Below are 22267 nucleotides of genomic sequence, written 5' to 3'. Positions count from 1 at the left end.
ACAAACCATTTGATCACCTCCAAATGGACTTTATTGAACTGACACCTAGTGAAGGGAAAAGGTGTTGCCTGGTAATAGTTGACATGTTTTCAAAATGGGTTGAAGTATTCCCCACAGCTAAACAAGACTCAGAGGCAGTAGTCAAAGCACTCCTGAGAGATATAATTCCTAGGTGGGGTATACCTAGCAAAATCTCAAGTGACAGTGGAACACCATTTGTTAATGCAGCCCTAAAGAAAATAGGAGCATTCCTAGGGATAGACCTGAAACAACATTGTGCCCATCATCCTGCCAGTGCGGGAGCAGTAGAGAGGGAAAATGGGTCCCTTAAAAATAAACTAAGCAAAGCTTGTGCAGAAACAGGGCTAGGATGGACAAAGGTCCTCCCTGTAGTACTCACACAAATGAGGATGCAAACTAGGCCTAAACATGGGTTAAGCCCATTCGAAATTCTGTTTGGACGAGTACCCAACACGGGGATAGGGCCAGCTCAAGGAACACTGCTGGACACCACACTGTGTGATGATGCAATGTTGAATTACTGTGCAACGTTGTCCTCTGCTTTGAAACCTATCCACAAACAGGTAAAAGAAGCACTTCCCAAACCCACTGAGGGACCTCTGCATGATCTACAACCAGGGGATTGGATCAAAGTGAAGGACTTCCGATGAACCAAGGGGAACAAGTCATGGTGGAATAGCCCATTCCAGGTCCTGCTCACGACCCCAACGGCAGTGAAGGTCACAGGCAGAGTGACGTGGATCCACGCTAGCCACTGCAGGAGGGTTCCTGAACCGGCTGAGCAGGAGGCAAAGGAAGGCCTAAGTGACCCAGACGCTGACTAAAGCTCGTGAGGAAGAAAGGCATCACTGCATGGAACAGTGCGAGTATCACATCAATCACGCACGCACCCTCAATAGGGAAGAGTATTTCAGTGTCTAGCTGATAGATAAGTCTTAGGGTTTCGAGTTTCCTCCAAGTCCCGGTGAGGTGGGACGAGGGCTGATAGGGCGTGCCCGCCCTCTGAGCACCAATACACGTCAAGAAGGGCAAGGGTTAACTCGGTAACATTACTGAGGCACTGAACAAGATGCGCAAGGTTGCTGAACAATCACAAGCAGATGAACATGGAGGAGTTGAAGACAGCTGATTGTGTTAGTTCAGTGGATGGAAGACTCTGATTCTATCCACCATACCGGTCCTGGGCTTAGTGATTGTGATGTTATGTTTGCTTCCTGTTCTCTGTCAATGTTGTATGTCTGTGTTTCAGAGGCAGCTTTGGTTACCAGATGGTGAAAATAGACTCAGACAACTTACCTGACTGGCCTCCAAACCCACACGAAGACTATAACCCACCATTCGATGACATCACACAGTTGACATGAAACTAGCCCTAACTTAAAACACTTTCATTATGATTGTTTCCTGTTCTATTATTCCTGATCTATGTATATGGCTTGCTAGCATTCATTTAAGATGTCTATGTCTTATAAAAAACAGCCTTAGCATTATCCCTGTACACTCAATGACGTGTTAAGTCGAATCTCTCTGAGAACTCTTATCACTGAAACTGTGTACAGTTCTTTTCTTTCCTTTTAGCAATTTATCCTATAGGATAAAAAGGGGGGAATGTGAGGGAATTTTAATGAATGAACATTATTATTCTCTGTGTTTCTGTATGTTGAGCTCAAGTGACTTAATGGATGAATATTATTATTCTCTGTGTTTCTGTATGTTGAACTAAAGTGGCTTAGTTACTGAGAAGAGATGTTTTTCCACATGTTGTAATTGCTTTTCTGTGGCCTTGGTGGTAATGAGCAGGGTGCTTGAGTTCATCCTAGCTTGCATCTTCTCATGATGTAACCACCTTTCCTGACCTTGGTGGTGATGAGCAGGGTGCCTGAGTTCTCATAACTACGCATCCGCCCGCACGCCAGGTGCACGCTCTAACAAAGCTTCATAGAAAATCTTGAGCCAATCACGTGAAGATGCAAGCAGTGAGCGAATGCTTCCAGAGTATAATAGATAACAGCCACTAAAACACAACTCAGAGTGCGCGTACTCTCGGCATCATCAGAAGTGATGTCTTCTTCTATTCTTCTCTTTCCTTTCCTATTTTATATATCTTTATATGATCTACTATAATAAATGACTGAAAAGACAACTGTTAAGCGCTCTGAAGTGTTTATTAGAAATTTCCATTACAGCGCGCACGTGAACAAGAAGAAAGAGCACTATGAATGAACGGAACAATACGCAACAGATTTTTTTTTTTCCCCAAAATCGTGAGTCTGATTGTGTGGTGATAGGAATCCATTGTGTGGCGCTGCACCACACAATGGTCTATGTATGGGAAACCCTGAAAGAACAGTGAGTAGGTGAGGCTAGTGGGGTGTCATGGAGTTCATTGAGGTGGGAAGAGTGCCAAGGGTGTGCCTGCACTCAGCACCAAAATGCATCAAGAATAGTGAAGTGTCACCCCAAACAGCACCCATCAGTGTTTCTTTATCTGATGCCATGATATCAATCACCCGTTACCTAGTTTTGTAAGTTGCTGGGGCATGCACCGAATTGTAGTAGGTGTTTTCCTGAGGGCAAAGCACAACCATTAGTAGGTAAAAGAACTGACATGATGCAGGTAAAGATCTAAAGTCAATTAATTCAGTGGCAATTACTAGTCTAAGTTAACCCTGTTCCTTATGGTAATAAATGGAGTGACGGCAGTAACCGAGTCGTTGACTGTCACAGAAATACAGCGTGTGCTTTGGCTGTAGAGACTGCAAAGAACTTATTAATTAGTGACTCGTGTTGGATATGCCACTCACTGCATTCAAACTGGGCCAATGTGCCACTAGATAATGAGACAGCTGGGGAGCTCAACAAGGATGAGAATAAATGCTGGGTGGGTGAGCGTATGCAATTGGTTCTTTTTATAGGACAACTATGTTGTAATTAGGGGTCGACCGATAATCGGCCTGGCCGATATATCGGGCCGATATTCTGCATTTTTAGGGTTATCAGTATCGGCCATAATTTCCACCGATATGCCGATTACATGCCTTTTTGCAGCCATTTCGTTCCTAACGCGACTGTCACTGCACGTCCTTTCCTGCACTCGCCTCTCTGAGTTCAAGAACACGGTCCCGCCCACCACAACATCTGATTTGTTTGGCACAAGAGATATAGCCAATCAACACGCGTAGCTAACCGCTGTGAACTGTTTCAAGGCGGCCGTATGGGCACTCGGGCAGAAGCAGATCCCACTTCAAGGTAAGGACACGCTGCTTTTGCAGCAATAAGTCACAAACATACAAGTTGCAAAAGCACAACATCATTATATGTTTACATTCTTCATCTACTACTCGTTAAAATTGTCCATTTGCATCTGTGTAGCCAGGCAAACTTAGCTTACGGAAGGAAGCACTTGAATTAGCCTACAACCAACTAGTCTCACTGAAACTACATGTAATGTTGTCCATAGTAAGCAGTCCCCAGCATAACGTAGGCTGCAGTCATTTTTAAATCCCCGTCTGGAAACGTTGTGAATGTGTCAGTAGTTCTACTCGAACAGTAGAATGACAGCCATACAGAGAGGTGGTCAAGGGGAGACGAAATAAAACGTAGTGTTTGTGCTCTGTAGGCTAGCGCAAGCCTACTGGCTATTTGTTATGGTGATGAGTAAACTTCATGACGTGACTCGTGCTCAAAAAGCGCATTGCACTTGTATACGTTAGGTAACTTTATAAAGCGCTATTTGAATATTTAAACACGCCAGGTGTGATATGGTGCTAGCAGGCTATGTAATACTGTAGGGAGTTTGTCAGGACGCTTGTTGTGGGCTCAGTAATTAATTGTGTCGTGGATGCACACTTGCTTGGATAAACGGTAATGAACGAAATATATCAATTAAACTCTTGACTTAAATGTTCTTATGCTACTTTACATTGCGCTGTAATGTACTCCACTAGTATTTATAATTCTTGCGCAAGTGATTCTCCTCGCTAGCGTTTCTGATTCGGAAAGCGATATACTCTTAAAGGAGCAGCCGCTCCTTTTAACCAGAGCTTTTAACATGCAGAGCAACTGTGCTTCCTTCACTACAATATAATCCTCCTAAATTGGGAATATTAGGCTTGGGCATTAAAAGCATTAGAATGTAGACAGTTACTTGTTAAGTTGTTACATAATAGGGAGTGATAGCCTACTTTATGTTTGATTTTACTTTTTAAAAAATGCTGCAGGCAGCTCCCTACACTTGATTTGTTATTTAAAAACTACTTGAAGTTGGTAAGTCTTACTTAGTTCCTAGTGTAAAAGAATCCAGAGTGTATTTTCATTTATTTTCCACTGAAAATGGTGAGCTGTAATATAGTAGGGAGTGATTTATTTTTTTATTGGTGAATATTTATTTTATTATTATTTTATTTCTCATTTTATTCTAACTAATGTTTGACTTTATTGTACAAATGCTGCTGGCATCTCCCTGCACAAAATTTCATGTTCAATTTTACAATTAAACATACATTTCATGGATATGAAGGTCTGTGTCAGTGTGTGCTATGTTTAATTTCATGTGAATTATAATGTTTACATTTATCGGTTGCACATATCGGTTATGGCGGCACGGTGGTGTAGTGGTTAGCGCTGTCGCCTCACAGCAAGAAGGTCCTGGGTTCGAGCCCCGGGGCCGGCGAGGGCCTTTCTGTGCGGAGTTTGCATGTTCTCCCCGTGTCTGCGTGGGTTTCCTCCGGGTGCTCCGGTTTCCCCCACAGTCCAAAGACATGCAGGTTAGGTTAACTGGTGACTCTAAATTGACCGTAGGTGTGAATGTGAGTGTGAATGGTTGTCTGTGTCTATGTGTCAGCCCTGTGATGACCTGGCGACTTGTCCAGGGTGTACCCCGCCTTTCGCCCGTAGTCAGCTGGGATAGGCTCCAGCTTGCCTGCGACCCTGTAGAACAGGATAAAGCGGCTAGAGATAATGAGATGAGATGAGACATATCGGTTATCGGCATCCCAATTCCATAATAATCGGTATCGGCCCTGAAAAAAACATCAGTCGATCCCTAGTCGTAATATAAATAATGTCCAAAGGTATACAGCAGATGGCTTAATCTCCAGTTGTTCTAGACCTCCTGAACCAGTGCAGCATTTTTTTTTTTTGTATCTAGTTTTGTGCCCAAGGAGACACGTGTATGTTCTGACGGTTTAACACCCCTTGGGATGTCTCAATGTAAAAGCATACATGCAATGCTCCCAGAATGACACTAGATGTCACATCAACTCTGTTAATTCTCGCTTCATACCCACTGATTATGTGGGTTTGTGGTTTGCATGCATATTCAAGAACTCCAATAGACTGGAACGGATGTTACCCATCCATGGCGTTCCTTGGCCTAATGATTGCTCAAGATAACCTGTTTCGGAAGAAAGTTCACCATATGATAAAAAGGTTAACCCCCACTAGATATAACGGGTATGTCCTTACTGACCCCTGGACACCACCTGTCGCGAATGTGGGGTGGTCATTGTTCTTGGGAGGAGGAACAACAGCGGCATTAAATAAGATTAACAGGCTGTTGTAATGGCAGCTGCTAAGGTTAGCCAACGAGACAGTCAGCCCTCATCCTCATAAATAATGAACTATAGATAGTTTTCACATGACGTCACAGAGTCGGGGATTCCCTAGTGGCGGCCATCTTGCGGGTCAAGCTTACCGTACGGGTCACTGAGCACACATTGTAACGCGCGAGTACAAAGTCTTCAAAAGAACCCAAGCAGGCTATTTAAAGCTAGCAATGGTGCACACCTGTTGTATTCACGGCTGTCGTAATAGGTCAGATGACGTCAAGCGGAGCTTTTATGGAATTCCCACTGTACGGGAGCACGAAGGCGAGCAAACAAAGAAACTCAGCATACAAAGGAGAAATCTGTGGCTTGTGAGAATCAACCGCAAGGATTATCAGCCTTCCAAACACAGCAAAGTCTGCTCTGATCATTTTATAAGTGGTAAGTTGTTTAAATAAACAATCAATTGTGTTTAAGTTTGTTTTTGGAAACCAAAACATCGTGTAAACAATCTCTTGAGAATGCCTAACTGGAACCGCTGAGTGTACGTTTACATTGTAATGTACACTTAATATCGCTCGTTTGTCACGTTTCTATTTGACACTTGTCACTTCACTCACGCAAGGGTCATTTTTGAAAAACATTTTAGGTCTATTCTGTATGCAGGGATGCAAACAGCGCACCTTTTGGTGGATGCCACCTTTTTTTTACGGCTGAATTGCGCAGATCCGATTTTTTTTTTTAGGGGGGGGCGTTGGAGTGTCTGATTATAAGTTCAAAGTAAATTCTGTATTAAAATTACTAAATAAGCAAATCCATTACAGTCCATGAAATATAGGAAGTATAAGGATGAGAAAAAAACAGTGAATCGGAAAGCTGCGCACATTTGCGCAGCTTTCCGATGCAAAGTAATATTGCACAGTATTCATAATAGTAGTAAGACAGTTTCAGTAAATAAAATACACGAGTGTGCCAAGTGATTGAAAAACTGACTATATAACTTTATAAATTCGTCCGAGATAACGTAGCCGGTAATGGCAATGGTCCTTTGTTTGCCCCACAATATGGCGGCTGGAGGGCATTCCCCGGAATGCCGTGACGTCAGTGAAAACTATCTATATGCCCTTAGGAGTGCTGTAATTCAAAACAGACTTGCACTTGACATGCTGTTGGCAGAAGGTGGTGGAGTGTGTGTGTGTGTGTGGTGGTGGTGGTGGTGGTGGTGTTGTTTTTTTTTTTTAAACTTGTTTCCATATACCAGACAACTATCAGAACATCATTGCTTATATGCAAGAAGCGGTGATGACTCCACTGTCAGTCAACAATGCTTGGTATTCATGGTTTCTCCAATGGGCTAATGGATGGGGACACTGGTTATTGATTATACTTACACCGGTAATGTGTATTGCTTTCGACGTGTCTAATTGTACTGTGCGTTCAATGTATGAGAGAAATGATACATGCTGTCATGAAGAATTACCAGATGGTGAAGATGTATCCAGAGGAGCTCATGGTTTGGCTTCAGAGGCCTTGTGAGCGCCCTTTTTCGAATATGGACGATTATGAACTATAGGTGTTTTTACTTATGCTTGTTATTGGTTAAATAGCAATGTTTGTTATTAAATGTAATGTTTATAATAGTTGTTTGAATTATATAATGTAAATCTGCATATTTTCTTCTGTTAATTTGCCACTTGTGTAGCTCTGTCTGTGTCTCAAGCTGCAGTATAACCATTTCTATTTTCCCTATAAATGACACGCCTTTTGGAAAACCTGCATAGGAGAGACAGGAAACAGCAGATTGTATGAGGGGAAAGTCTTTCTTTTTTTGTTTTCATGGTTATCAAATAATTGATAAAAGGGGGAATGTGTAGAGGATCTCATCTCATCTCATTATCTCTAGCCGCTTTATCTTTCTACAGGGTCGCAGGCAAGCTGGAGCCTATCCCAGCTGACTATGGGCGAAAGGCGGGGTACACCCTGGACAAGTCGCCAGGTCATCACAGGGCTGACACATAGACACAGACAACCATTCACCCTCACATTCACACCTACGGTCAATTTAGAGTCACCAGTTAACCTAACCTGCATGTCTTTGGACTGTGGGGGAAACCGGAACACCCGGAGGAAACCCACGCGGACACGGGGAGAACATGCAAACTCCTGTGTAGAGGATAAATCTAAAAATTAGATTTTTATGCTTTTAGTGATCTTTAGAAAAGTAAGCTTTAAAAGACACCTGTAGGGGAAGAATATAATTTTTAGAGAACTCATGTCTCTTAGATATTTGGAAGGTCAGACGCTGTATCTCAGGTTTATATAAGATGGAGAATGCTGCTTATGTTCTAGTTTCTAGGTTAGTAAAACATGCATATATGCAGAGACAGAGTTTTGTGATGGAGAGGGTGCCGAGGCTGGGCACCCTGACATTAGGCCACCCATTTTTTTATCTTTAGGTTCATGGATTTTTTCAACATATTTTTGATGATGTCGGTCGAAATAAAAATGTGTCCTTGTCCAATTTTTTTTTTTTGCATGGCAAAATTTCAATGTCTGATTAAGATGATAAAATAATTTAAATTCAAGAGACACTTTACATACGCGCGCGCACATTATTTATATATTAGTGTGTGTTCTTGTGTACAAGTTTATAACACGGACTAGCATTCCAGTACTTACTTCTCTGAAGGTATGTGGTCATATGACCGTTGAGCTCTCATGAGCACATTGAAGGCTGATACATTCGTGCTACTTGATTCGATAGGACTCTCTGCGGCACCATCCTCTTCTAATTCCACAGTCAGATACTTGCAGCCAAAATTGCGAACTAACGTTATGGCAGGCATATTCGGCATCGCGCTCGTTACATCACCACCTTCTTTCTGAGAACCAAAGATCGTTTTGATCTTTTCATTGTTTACTTTCAACGCTTGAGAGACGAAATCGCCCACGTTTTGGTTAGTGAGACATTGAAAAGACTTTTTTCTTTACCACATTTTACACTTGCGTACAGTTGAGGCGATAGCTCGGAATCCATGCTGTCAGCGTCAGCCATGGTCAGCACGAGGTTGACACTGTCGTAAAGCGGTCGTAAATACCATAAAAACATTCAAGTGAATACTCAGTCATAAATAGTTTTGTTTTCGGACTCGGCTGAAGTGGATATATACAACACACATTGTCGTTTGTATTTGCGATTCTAATACTGTTTACTTAAAGAAATATGACCTAGTACCAGGGATACAGTGCTGTTACAAGAAAAATGTGACTTTTTTTTTTTTACTTTTTTTGTATGTTTTGGCGGTTAAAATAAAAATACGCACAGACTTATTTTTCTAGCAGTAGTATTTAACTGCCGTCGGCGGATGCGTGATCCGAAAAATCTAAAATGAGTCGCCTTAAGAGATATCTGATGTGCTACTGTTATTTTGACAAGTATATAATGATGGGTGTGGGAAGGCAGGGTGCTCTTCTCCAGGTGAAAATCATTTCATTCAAGAAAGACCCCTTGCAAGAGGTATACACTGAATTCATCTTTTCAATAAATTCATATTTCTGTTTGTTTCTTCCTAACAAGCCTGGAGTTTTTATTACACTTTTTCCACCACACCCTTTACGCATTCATAAGAATATTCACATGATAACGGCATCATCACTTTCACGCTTGTTTTTGATTGGTTTCTCTTTCGCGGAGGGAACAACTCACTGTAAACGGATAAAATGTCAGCCATAGTTTAGGAGGTAAAACTTTTTGCAAGATGGCACAGTGATTTGATGTTCAGGAGGTGCTTCAGATGATTCAGGACAGTGTTTCAATTTCAGGACAGCGATATGAATCAGAACAGCGATTCTGATGAGGAATGGTGTCATTTTGAACTTCAACTCAATCCAGTCAAAGATCAACTCAAGTGCAAGTCTTTCTTCCATTTCTTGTGAGGATATTAGTTGATTTGTGTGTGGTGTAGTGCATAATCTTTGCGTGTTTCTTGAGTAAAGTGCACACCATCACTTGTTTGCTCTCCATTGTTTTCTGGCACTCTAATGATTTTGGCATGCTCTAATGTCAGTTTCAACAAATCTAAGCAGTATTTTCAGTCATATGACTTTTTTTTGTATTCAGCACAAGTTCAGCTACAATAATATATATACCGTATTTTCCAGACTATAAGTCACACTTTTTTTCATAGTTTGGCTGGGGGTGCGACTTGTACTCTGGAGCGACTTATATGTGAAATTATTAACACATTATTTTATAATTTCACATGTTCGTTATTTTCACACTGACAACCGCAAGACGGCATTCTAAGCTTGCGTACCTGCTACTTCTGTCCCACTGAATTTTAAATTTCAACATTACCGGTAACTTATAAAGACAACTGAGAAGGGCTGAAAAAAAAATGCCATCAAAAAGAAAATCATATTCTGCAGATTACAAGCTGCAAGTAGTGAAATATGCAGCCAAAAACGGTAATCGAGCAGCAGAAAGAAAGTTTGGAGTGAGCGAGAAACTTGTGAGGGATTGGAAAAAAGCAGAGGTTACTCTTACTGCAATGAAGAAAACAAAAAAAGCTAATCGCGGGCTAAAAGCTAGGTGGCCACAGCTAGAGGAACGAGTTTGCACATGGGTGCTTGAACAACATGCTGCCGGGAGAGGCTTGTCAACAGTGCAGTTGCGTCTCCACGCCCAGGTAGTTGACAAGGAGATGAATATAAATGATTTTGCGGGAGGACCTTCTTGGTGTTACCGCTTCATGCACCGCAACCGCCTCTCTATCAGAGCAAGGACAACGATGTCCCAAAAACTGCCAGCAGACTTCCAAGCCAAGGTCGACAGTTTCCGTGAGTTCGTTGAAAAGCATGTAACTGAGCACAACGTGACACCGGATCATATTATTAACATAGACGAGGTCCCCCTCACGTTTGACATTCCCATGGGCCGAAGTGTCGCAGAGAAAGGGCTAAAAAGAGTGTGTATATAGTAACAACTGGTCATGAAAAATCACACTTCACAGTGGTGCTGGCATGTTGTGGAGATGGATCAAAATTGCCACCAATGGTCATTTTCAAACGAAAAACCATGCCAAAAATCCAATCCCCCTCAGTTGCCGTCACCGTGAATGAGAAAGGGTGGATGGATCAAGAAATGATGAACTTATGGCTTACGAAGTGCTACACTAATGCCGCTTTTCCACTACCAACGCGGCTGAGTTGGGCTGAGCCGTGCCGTGCTGAGTTGGGCTGAGTCGAGCTGAGTGGGGCTGTTGGAATTGCATTTCGACTACAACCGTGCTGAACCGTGCTGGCTGGAAGTGGGTGGACACATTGGGTGGAGTTAGCGAAAGTGGGTGGACGTCACGTGATGTCATTAGGCGGCGCAAACAGTGACATCAGTGACCTTTTAAGCGGTAGTCTCACGACCCGGATAGTAAACAAACATGGAGGACATGGAGTCGTTAGTGTTGCTGGTCTTGTTGCTGTGGCTTGTTGTCACCGACAACGCCAACAGATACTGGCAAGAGCGTATAGCTGAGGCGAGGCGCATAAGGCTTCAGAAATTCTCGTAATTCGTAATTCTTCTTCTTCCGGGTTTACGGTGTTTTACAGATCCCAGCGTGCTCGCGGGGCATGTGAGGACACTCCTCCTCACCAATCAGTGCACAGGGGAGTGTCTCCTCATGCCCCTATCCCCACTCGGCTCGGTTTGGCTCGCTTCAGCCCTACTCCAAAACCGTGCGAGTTTTGGGTGCTGAGTCGTGCTGTTCTGAGGTAGTCGAAACACGAGCCGTGTCGGGCTGAAGTGAGCTGAAGCGAGCTGAAGTGAGCTGAAAAAGGGTAGCGGAAAAGGGCCATAAGCATCCGGATGGCTTCTTTAGAACGCGCAAAGCCCTGCTTGTGATGGACAGCATGCGAGCACACATCACGCCACAGTTCAAAGATAAATTAAAAGTTTTCAACTCCATACCTATCATCATCCCTGGAGGCTTAACCAAAATACTCCAGCCACTTGACATCTCTGTGAACCGGAGCTTTAAGGCAGTCTTGCGTAACCTGTGGGAGCAGTGGATGATGGATGGAGAACACAGCTTCACGGCAACCGGGAGAATGCGCCACGCAACTTTCCTGGAAGTCATTGGATGGACTGACAAAGCATGGGCTTCAGTGACAACTGAAACCATCCTGTCAGGATTCAGAAAGGCCGGAATAATTGGAACTGCAACTGACGATGAGTCTGACGAAAGCGACGCGGAAGAGGAAGCGGTACTTCGTCTACCTCCGAAGTTGGCGGATTTGTTTAGAATTGACACCGAGGATGAAGAATTCAATGGATTTAGTGATTTGGAGTGAGATTGATGGTTTGGCAAACTTGTTAGCATGTTCTTTATGCTATAGTTATCTGAATAACTGTTAATATGTTACGTTAACATACCAGACACATACTCAGTTAATTGTCTATGCGTCATGTAGCTGAATGTGTTACGTTAGCATACAGTAACCCTATTCGGCCTGTTGTTCTCTAATCCATTATTATTTTAAATTGCCTTTCAAGATGAAATGTCTGCTCTTGGTCTCAAATTTTATCAAATAAATTTCCCCAAAAAATGCGACTTATAGTCCAGTGTGACTTGTATGTTTTTTTCTTCTTTATTATGCATTTTTGGGCTGGTGCGACTTATGGCCCTTTTCCACTACCCTTTTTCAGCTCACTTCAGCTCGCTTCAGCCCGACACGGCTCGCGTTTCGACTATCTAAAAACAGCACGACTCAGCTCGCTTCAGCCCTGCTTAGCCCCCAAAACTCGCACGGTTTTGGAGTGGGGCTGAAGCGAGCCAAACCGAGCTGAGTGAGGCTAGGGGCGTGAGGAGACACTCCCCTGTGCACTGATTGGTAAGGAGGAGTGTCCTCACACGCCCCGCGAGCACGCTGGGATCTGTAAACACTGTAAACCCGGAAGAAGGAGAATTACGAATTACGAGAATTATGAAGCCTTATGCGCCTCGCCTCATCTATACGCTCTTGCCAGTATCTGTTGGCGTTGTCGGTGACAACAAGCCACAGCACCAAGACCAGCAACACTAACGACTCCATGTCCTCCATGTTTATTGTTTACTCTCCGGGTTGTGAGACTACCGCTTAAAAGCTCACTGATGTCACTGTTTGCGCCGCCTAACGACATCACCTGACGTCTACCCACTTTCGCTAACTCCACCCAATGTGTCCACCCACTTCCAGCCAGCATGGTTTAGCGCGGTTGTAGTCGAAATGCAACTCCAACAGCCCCACTCGGCTCGACTCAGCCCGACTCAGCACAGCACGGCTCAGCCGCGTTGGTAGTGGAAAAGCGGCATTATACTCCGGAGCGACTTATCGTCCAAAAAATACGGTACTAGTGCATCTCAAAAAATTAGAATACCATGAAAAAGTTCCTTTTTTTTCATAATTTAATTCAAAAAGGTAAACTTTCATATAGTCTATATTCATTACATATAAAGCGAAATATTTAAAGCCTTTTTTGTTTTAATTTTGATGATTATGGCTTATAGCTCATGAAAATCAGAAATCCAGTATCTCAAATTATTAGAATATTCCCCAAGATCAATCAAAAAAAAGGATTTCCAATACAGAAATGTCCAAATTCTGAAAAGTATATTCATTTATACACTCAATACTTGGTTGGGGCTCCTTTACCATGAATTATTGTATCAATGCGGTGTGGCATGGAGGTGATCAGTCTGTGGCACTGCTGAGGTGTTATTGAAGCCCAGGTTGCTTTGATAGTGTCTTTCAGCGTATCTGTATTTTTGGGTCAGGTGTTTCTCATCTTCCTCTTGACAATACCCCATAGATTCTCTATGGGGTTCAGGTCAGGCAAGTTGGTTGGCCAATCAAACAGTAATATTATGGTCAGCAAACCATTTGGTAGTAGTTTTGGCACTGTGGGTAGGTGCTAAGTCCTGCTGGAAAAGGAAATCAGCATCTCCAAAAAGCTCGTCAGCAGATGGAAGCATGAAGTGCTCTAAAATCTCCTGGTAGATGGCTGTGTTGACTTTGGACTTGATAAAATACAGTGGACCAACACCAGCAAATGACATGGCACCCCAAATCATCACAGACTTGGAAACTTCACACTGGGCTTCAAACACCTTGGATTCTGTGCCTCTCCACTCTTCCTCCAGACTCTAGAACCGTCATTTCCAAATTAAATGCAAAATGTACTTTCATCTGAAAAGAGGACTTTGGACCACTGAGCAACAGTCCATTTCTTTCTCTCCTTAGCCCAGATAAGACACTTCTGACATTGTCTCTGGCTCAGGAGTAGCTTGATATTAGGAATGCAAAAGTTGTATCCCCTTTCTTGAAGATGTCTGTTCGTGATGGGTCTTGATACACTGACACCAGCCTCAGTCCACTCCTTGTGAAGCTCTCCCAAGTTCTTGAATCAACTTTTCTTGACAATCCTCTCAAGACTGCGGCCATCCCTGTTGCTTGTGCACCTTTTCCAGTCACCCTTTTCAGCAATGACCTTTTGTGGCTTACCCTCCTTGTGGAGGGCATCAGTGATCATCTTCTGGACAACAGTCAAGTCAGCAGTCTTCCCCATGATTGTGGTTGTGTGTACTGAACTAGACCGAGACATACAGTGTTCATACTGTTTTACTCAAACTCGAAATGAAATATTCTAATATTTTGAGATGGGTTTTTTTGTTTTTGTACTGTATGCCATACTGATTAAAATTACAAATGCTTGAAACATTTTAGTTTGTGTAATGAGTCTATAATAACATTTTCACTTTCTTAAATAACTGATGGAAAATATTGAACTTTTTCACATTATTCTAATTTTTTGAGATGCACTAGTATATACACACATGTGTAGCATGTATGTATCTCATGATTGTACTTTTAAAAGAAATATCAGATAAATGAAGATGTTATAAAAAGCAGTTTAAGAACTCTATTGGAATGTATGAAAAAACATTGCCTTACCCACTGTGATGAACCGTTTTTATCACTTGACCTGATGGGATTAAGAGCTGGTAGTGGGAAGGGTAATCTCTCCTCACTGAATGGAATGGAATTTTTTTTTTTTTACTCTTCTCACTGAATATCTCTCACTGCCAACCCTTTATCCCAAAACAATAGGACATTTTTTGATGGCCAGTTAATTGTCCATATCAATGGAGCAGATTTAAAGTTTTTGTGCTTGATGCATTCCTAAGACTGATCAGAATCACCTCAAGTGATCAAAACGGTTCACTACAATGGGTAAATGTTTTTCAAACATTCCAACACAGTTCTAAAACTGCTTTTTACATTTGTTGTTTTTGAAAAGTACAATCATGAGACATACTACATAGATCTTATTGGAGCTGAACTTGTGCTGAAGACAAGTCATAGGAGTTTGAAAATATTACTGAGATTGTTGAAATTGAAACCATTAGAGCATACCAAAATCATTAGTGCCAGAAAATACCGTCAGATCCCAGCGTGTTAATCTGAAAGGAGGACTTTTGACCACTGAATAACAGTCCAGTTACTGAAGATGTCTGTGTGGTGGTTCTTGATGCACTGACACAGCCTCAATACACTCCTTGTGAAGCTCTCCCAAGCTCTTGAATCGAATTTTGACAATCCTCTCAAGGCTGCAGTCTTGCCTGTTGCTTGTGCTCCTTTTCCAGCCAATCTTATCAGCAATGACCTCCTGTGGCTCCTTGTGGAGGGTGTTGATCATCTTTTGGACAACTGTCAGGTCAGCAATCTTCCCCATGATTGCAATTGCATGGATGGAACTAGACTGAGAGACATGGTATTTATACGGTTTTACTCAATTACACTTTTTTTTTTAAACATTTGTTTGTGCTGGAGGCCATGATCAAAATTAAAACACAATGCTTGAAACATTTTTAGCTTGCATGTAATGAGTCGAATATATTAAATTTTCCCTTTCTTAAATAACTGATGGAAAATATTTAACTTTCATGATATTCTAATTTTGAGATGCACTAGTGTATCCTGGACCTGGCCAAGAATGTATAATATCAAAATGGTTGAAAATGTAGGCTTCATGACTTCTAAAGATTCAATTTAGTTTATTTATGTAGCACTTTTAACAAAGGACATTTTCACAGAGCATCTGTACAGAAATCCCAATATAGATTTAAACTTGTCCCTAATGGCACTGATGGTAGGCATATTAGATGCTCGCTGGTCGTGCTGTGAAAATGAGCGTCTGCATGCACAATAAGTTTCCAGATCGGTCATTGCTTAACTCTTGAATATTTTTCTATTGTGAATACTATCAATAAGCATCTCTGCTTTCCAAAGAAATTTATCTTGCTAAAAGCTGTTCAATACTTTGGGAGTAATGGCAAGTTGAAGTTGGTAGAAGAGTACACGCTCTGCTCGCGTGACATTGGGAAACTGCCGATGCTTTCGGAGTCATGAGAAAGTGGTCAGTCTCTCTTCTGATCAGTTTCCGACTGGGTTACTCGTGGATATCAATCAGAACTTTTATAGGGATGTTCTCTAGCCCTGACAGTTTCTGATGAAGTATTCAGCAAAATTTTCCATCAGCTACTTTTGATATTCACGGGAGACTTTGAATTGAGTTTTTATAGCTTTACTGACTTATTTTTTCAAATCAAATTGATTCATGTAAATATTTTAGAATATAAGTGTAGTTGTTTTGATGAAAAATATTGAGATCTTAGTGGTCGGAATGATATTTAAAAAACAAACAAACAAAAAAACAGAAGTCAGAAACACGAGAGTCAATTTCAATTCAATTAAATGGAGATGTTTCTTGGATGTGGCTCAGTTTTTTCAAGGTTCGCCTTGAAAGCTGTGAATATTCATTGAAATAATGACTTACATTCTTTCATATAAACACTAGTAGGTCCTACTTAGAAATACAAAGGCTTAGAGTACAAAGAGGGTATTCAAAATATTCTTTTATTACTTTATTTTGATAGAGAATGGTAGATGTGAATGACATTCAATGCTTATTTATGAAAATTTTATAAATGTACTTGTAATTTATTGTAATTGGGGGCCAAGCAGCGAAGCTGGCGAAGGCCCCAATGTGTTTGTAGGTTTCTTATTATTATTATTTTTCACAATTCAACTTTCTCCTTAGGGATGTCTATGGCAGCCCATAGAACCGTACGTAGGAAAATGCTCAAATTTGGCACACACATTCTAGACAGTCTCATGATTCTCCACAACAAATTTTAGGTCCCCACCCCCAACCCTCTAGCGCCACCAACAGGTCAAAATTTGAGGTACATTTCTGCTTGTAACTTTTGAACCGTACGCCCGATTGTCAAAAACTTGGTATCCCTAGAATCCTTGGGCCAAGACGAATCCAGCGCACCCTATGACGTCATGTCCACCAGAATAGAATGTCCGCCATTTTTGATTTTGTGAAAATTAATAAAATGCTTCTCCTTCTGCAAATTTAGTCGGATTTTCCCAAAAAGTGATTTGCACCCACATTCTAGACAGTCTCATGATTGCCTTCAAGAAATTTTAGGTCCCCACCCCCAACCCTCTAGCGCCACCAGCAGGTGAAAGTTTCAAGTACATTTCTGCTTGTAACTTTTAAACCGTACGTCCGATTTTCAAAAACTTGGCCATGACGAATCCAACGTCATTTGCCGCCAGGATAGTTTTCCCGCCATTTTGAATTTTGTGAAAATCAATTAAAATGCTTCTCCTTCCTCAATTTTTGACCAATTTTTTCCAGACTTGGTACATACAGTAGCATAATTGGACCATGCCGCACAAAAGTTATGCTCAGTGTTTTGAATTTCATAAGCGTTTGGCCGTGGCAGTCAATCAAAATTGGCTGCGCAGACACGAAACAGGAAGTGTGCTCATGTCTCGGCCGCCCTTTGGCGTATCTTAACGAAACTTGGTGGCATTATGCCACACCCCTCCAAAAAGGCCCACAAAACATTTGGAACAAATTGGCCGCTAGGGGGCGCTATAACTAGGGAAAATGACTTTTGGCTCATATCTCATGATGCTTTTTGGATAGAAACAAAATTCAACTATCTCTGGAATCCTTGGGTCAAGACAAATCCGTCGCACCTATACTGCTTGGCCCCCACATTGCTGCTTGCAGCTATATTTAACATTGATATTTCTCCTTCTAGGGCGGCACGGTGGTGTAGTGGTTAGCGCTGTCGCCTCACAGCAAGAAGGTCCGGGTTCGAGCTCCGGGGCCGGCGAGGGCCTTTCTGTGTGGAGTTTGCATGTTCTCCCCGCGTCCGCGTGGGTTTCCTCCGGGTGCTCCGGTTTCCCCCACAGTCCAAAGACATGCAGGTTAGGTTAACTGGTGACTCTAAATTGGTGAGGGCCATCCGTAGGTGTGAATGTGAGTGTGAATGGTTGTCTGTGTCTATGTGTCAGCCCTGTGATGACCTGGCGACTTGTCCAGGGTGTACCCCGCCTTTCGCCCGTAGTCAGCTGGGATAGGCTCCAGCTTGCCTGCGACCCTGTAGAAGGATAAAGCGGCTAGAGATAATGAGATGAGATTTCTCCTTCTTTGTGATATATAAATGAGTTAAGATCAGCTTTATATTACTCAGTCATATGGTGAAACTTCGAGTGTACTGATTTAACTTTTTTAACCAATTAGTATAATTAATACTAATGTGCATACCGTAAAATACCAAATAATAGCCGAGTTCCAATTAACCGCCGAGTTCCCTTTAACGGCCGGGTGTACGCCTGTGTTGTGACAAATAAAGGCCGGTTCCGAATACTCGCCAGGGTCTAAAAAAAAAAAAAAAAAAAGCGTCCGAACGTTCTATCTAGAATCTTGAGGCCCAGCACTTTTCTGGTTTTCTGGTGTTTAAACGATTTTGCATTGCATAGTTTTCTACCGAAACAATATGAATGAATGAATGAATGAATGAATGAATGAATGAAAAATGAAATTATTTCTATAATACTGTTTACAACATTTTGTTACGTGATAATAAACATGCCATTTCAATGTTATAATCTTGGTCTACCGTAATATTTCTTGAGGAATGCAACTCCGTAACTTTTGACAGATGTCTTAGCCAATTACGTTTGACATGGGTGTGTGGGATATCACTTACGTCATCGAATGAGGAATACCCCTTTGGGTATACCCAACGAAAGCCAGCGTGTGTGGTGACATTGAGGACTGCGGGTTTCCAAGGTTGGACTGCTGCTTCTGTTAAACGACCTAAATTGCCGAATGCATGCGTCAAAGCACACACTGAGTTTTATTAAAGACCTTATACCATTTCACTTGCCCTTACCCATTCGGATCTGGAAGACGCTTTACAAAAAAGGTGAGAGCGTTCTAACATGCATTTCAGTCTGCTCGCGGCCAATCTAATCCAAGGGGCCTTTTCAACAAGTAATCTGTCGTGCAAGTTGGGCAGAAGCACGCGTCAGGCAGGCAACATATAGGCCTACAAGTCAGTAACCTATTCAACTAACTTTCATCCGAACTTTAAGTTTTCTACGGGGTCGAGCCACCGTACCAACTCACTCGGGGAATAGGCTCATATCCGCCAAATAGGGAGACGTCTTGGAGAGAAACGTGATGCAAGATGACAGTATGTAGCCACTGCAGGTCACTTATTTTTCAGCATAAGAAAAAACCCTTTGGTTTGACACTTCGCACCCTAATTATGTTGCTTCAACGTCGCGCCCTCCGTGCAATTTCAGATTGACAGACATCGCGAAGCGCAAAGGGTGGAGGCTGCATGGGTGAGGGTGATAGCAAGTGACCATAACTTTGCAGAGTAATTAAATCACAGTGCTGCGCACAGACAATGGTGTGGTTTCTTGATTATTTTGTAAAGCATGCACTTAACTAGTCATTAACAGGAAAAGGTGTGTGATTTATCCTTTATCCACCCCGACTGTGCCATGCGAAGATGCATTCTGCGTCTTCAAAATTCCCCGAAGTCGGCACCGTGCTATCTGTAATCTAACTCTAAACAAACTGTAAGTTATACTGGTTAAAAGTAGGCCTATCTGAGAATGATTTTTTCCCCGTTTTGAGGTAGATTTTGGGGAAGGTGTTTGTGAAGAAGGAATTAATCGCCTGTTCCAAATAGCCGCCTAGTCTCTAATACGCGCCGGGTCTCTTACGTGATTGAGACAAATAATAGCCCGGGCTATTATTTGGTATTTTACGGTAATTTGTTTTTACTAATTTTTTAAACATTGTATTCAGTATACAACCATCTATGTGCCTGCCAATTAAAAAAAAAAATTATATGAGTGATTCCACGCTTATGGGTACTGAAATGGGGACATGAACTTATTTTTAAAAATTCACCTAAAACCATTTCTTTTTTTACCATCAGGTCACAAAACATGTAATCTTTAATGAATGATATGTTAAAAGATAACTTTAATTTTCTGAGATGTAATAAAAACAAATTTATATGCCAAAGTCAGAACGTAACAGAAGCGTTGTGGACATATATATTCTCAATTTTAACAATGTAGAATTACTTTTTGAAACATAGGAAAGTGATGTTTTAGCAAATATAATTAATAAACATGTGTAGTAGAATAAACATACACATTCTTTCAATAAGATTAACATGGTATATAGCTAGATTGTAATTAATTTGTAACAGATGCGAGATGGACAATCGTAACAGAAGTAATGTAACAGACATCATTTTGGAACTCATAGGCTTGACTTTGGCATATAAATATGTTTTTATTACATCTCAGAAAATTAAAGTTATCTTTTAACATATCATTCATTAAAGATTACATGTTTTGTGACCTGATGGTAAAAAAAGAAATGGTTTTAGGTGAATTTTTAAAAATAAGTTCATGTCCCCATTTCAGTACCCATAAGCGTGGAATCACTCATATAAAATATAAACAAACATTTTATTGAAAAGTGAACTTTTTTTTTTTAACCAAGTATTTATTAACTGGTTTAAACAGCCACTTTGGCCTAAGTGGTCTCTGTTTATTCTTTTTCTTTGGGGTTATGTTTCCTTGTAGAGATTAGGGAAACTAGGTTGGCTGCTCTCTCAGTTTGGTAACATGAAAAATATTCTTTAAAAAAACCACCACGAAATAATAGGATTGTGGATTAAGATCCATCCTGAAAAAAACAAACATTAAATTATATTTCAGGTCATCCACCTCTAGCTGGATTACCTGTGTCCAGTTCCAGCTTAATTTTAGTCTGTTCTCATTTACAGATGTCAAAGCATTATCTCATTTCATTATCTCTAGCCACTTTATCTTGTTCTACAGGGTCTCAGGCAAGCTGGAGCCTATCCCAGCTGACTACGGGCAAAAGGCGAGGTACACCCTGGCCAAGTCGCCAGGTCATCACAGGGCCGACACACAACCATTCACACGCACACCTACGGTCAATTTAGAGTCAACAGTTAACCTAACCTGCATGTCTTTGGACTGTGGGGGAAACCGGAGCACCCGGAGGAAACCCACACGGACACAGGGAGAACATGCAAACTCCGCACAGAAAGGCCCTCACCAGCCATGGGGCTCGAACCCGGACCTTCTTGCTGTGAGGCAACAGCGCTAACCACTATACCACCGTGCTGCCCAAAGCATTATACACTTAAAATATGTCTGGAGGAAATTTTTGTGTGTGGTTTTTTTTTTCCTTTTTTGTACTAGATTTTATTGTTAAAAATATTTTTATGAACATTTACCCAGCGCTCGAAACTAACGGTGTCCCGATGTCCCGGGGACCATAAAAAATGTCATCGGGACACAAAATTATCATATCTGGGACAATCCCGGGACAATGGAAAAAAATAGATCTAGAAAAAAAGTTCGACATTAATATTATTTACAAAGCCGTAACACATACGTAGACATTCACCTAATTTGTTAATTTTAAAACGTTAACAGCGAAAAATACATTAGTAGCTACACTTTCGATGCACCTGCATCCGTAGGCTACAGAGCAGCGCATTCTGTTCTAGAATCTTCGGCCGCATTATATGGACTTGGAATGGAATTGCTACAGCACACGCTGCGCCGACTCTTGCCAGAACAAAAATGCTGAAGTGGTTGAAGCGGACCGACCGCGGGGAAGAAACTGAAAGCCCAGACATAACGTCTCCGGGACCTTCAGGATCCAAAGTGTCATCGCCTGGTCTGCAGGCAACGCTAGCAACTGAATGAACTGAATGAACACTGTTAGACACGTTATAAAATACAACAGGAATGATGTGGATGATATTGACGGAAGATACCGTTCAACAGAATAAGTGAGTTTTCTTGGTGTCTTTCTAGTTCAGAAAGTTTAGTCAGTCAGCAGCACAACTAGGCTCGGACCTGCTGGCACTATGCTGATGTTGCTAACATTTGCACCCATGTTTCGGCAGCGAAAGTTCATAAAATGGATAACGGAAAGTTCATAAAAATGGATAACGGAAAGTTCATAAAATGGATAACGGAAAGTTCATAAAAATGGATAACGGTAATGGATAACGGAAAGTTCATAAAAATGGATAACGATCTCATCTCATTATCTCTAGCCGCTTTATCCTGTTCTACAGGGTCGCAGGCAAGCTGGAGCCTATCCCAGCTGACTACGGGCGAAAGGCGGGGTACACCCTGGACAAGTCGCCAGGTCATCACAGGGCTATGGATAACGGTAATAGTGAAAATTATAAGTTGGCCTTATAAGTGCCCACAGATAT

At 41.7% G+C, this 22267-nt stretch overlaps 1 protein-coding gene across 6 annotated transcripts in view; it reads right to left on the bottom strand.

Moving 5' to 3' along the window:
• The window catches only part of fam210b (family with sequence similarity 210 member B), a 79874-nt gene that overhangs the window by 24616 nt on the left and 32991 nt on the right, over window positions 1–22267 (bottom strand). The window lies entirely within an intron of this gene.

This window comes from Neoarius graeffei, chromosome 4 (assembly GCF_027579695.1).
Source record: "Neoarius graeffei isolate fNeoGra1 chromosome 4, fNeoGra1.pri, whole genome shotgun sequence".
Lineage (NCBI taxonomy): Eukaryota > Metazoa > Chordata > Actinopteri > Siluriformes > Ariidae > Neoarius > Neoarius graeffei.
Note: the sequence above shows the minus strand (reverse complement) of the source record. Positions and strands in the feature narration are given on the sequence as shown.